Genomic DNA, 1,055 nt, shown 5'->3' with positions numbered 1-1,055 from the left:
ATATAAAAGTAAATTCGAAAAAGGTTACATTGGATACTGGACGAACGAAATATTTATCGTTGATAAAGTAAACACCACATCACCTCCGACATATGAATTAATCGATCAAGACAAAGAACAAATCATAGGAAGGTTTTATCAAAATGAACTTCAAAAAACCTACTTTTAAAAATGAAAGATGAAGAATTTGATAGAAGATTAAGAGATGTAGACAAGCATCTACGCTTTCTTAAATGCAAATTTATGTTCAAAATATTATTGAATGTGTTTTATCAGAATGTAATACAATTTTTTTCAAACACAAACTATGTATATATTTAAAAAAACCGACTTTTAAAAATGAATGAATTTCTCGATAAATATCGAACCGATACAACCACAAACTTTCAACTTATGAAATGGGCGAATGAGTTAAATATATCACCGTTTTATTATTGTATGAGAGATGAAATAAATGATCTCAAATATAAGAAAGGTAAATTTTACGCTATAACAAATATACATACTTCCGATCAAAAAGGAGTTCATCATTCTGCTTTGTACAAAGACTCTGACTTTTATTTCTTCGATTCTTATGGATTAGAACCCACTGAAGAGATAATCCAATTGACTAATAAACCAATCAAATGTTCGGCATTTCAAATTCAATTACCGGGACAAAAGTTTTGTGGTCAGCTTTCACTTTGGGTTTTATATCAGTTGAGTTTAGGAAAACAATTCGAAGAAATTGTAATAAATTTAACTCAATAAAAATGGCGAATAAGTTTGGATTAGGTTCTTTATCTTTAGAAACTAAAAAACCTAACACTACAGCGTGGATAAATAAAGCGAAACCTTACTTTGTGGATCAAATCGGAGATACTCTTCAAGGTGATTTAGATATGAACAATTTTAGCATAACTAATTTAAAGTCTCCGGAAAATGATAATGATGCCATTCACAAGAAATATTTAATGTAACAATTAAATTTAATTGAAGTAAATAAAGGACATTAAACGAAAGAATAGGCGATGTGAAAAGATTCTTCAAACGTCAACTAAATAATAAAGATTTTA

This window comes from Lottia gigantea, assembly GCF_000327385.1.
Source record: "Lottia gigantea unplaced genomic scaffold LOTGIsca_23, whole genome shotgun sequence".
Lineage (NCBI taxonomy): Eukaryota > Metazoa > Mollusca > Gastropoda > Lottiidae > Lottia > Lottia gigantea.
The sequence above is the reverse complement of the archived record's forward strand: the minus strand, read 5'-3'. Positions refer to the sequence as shown.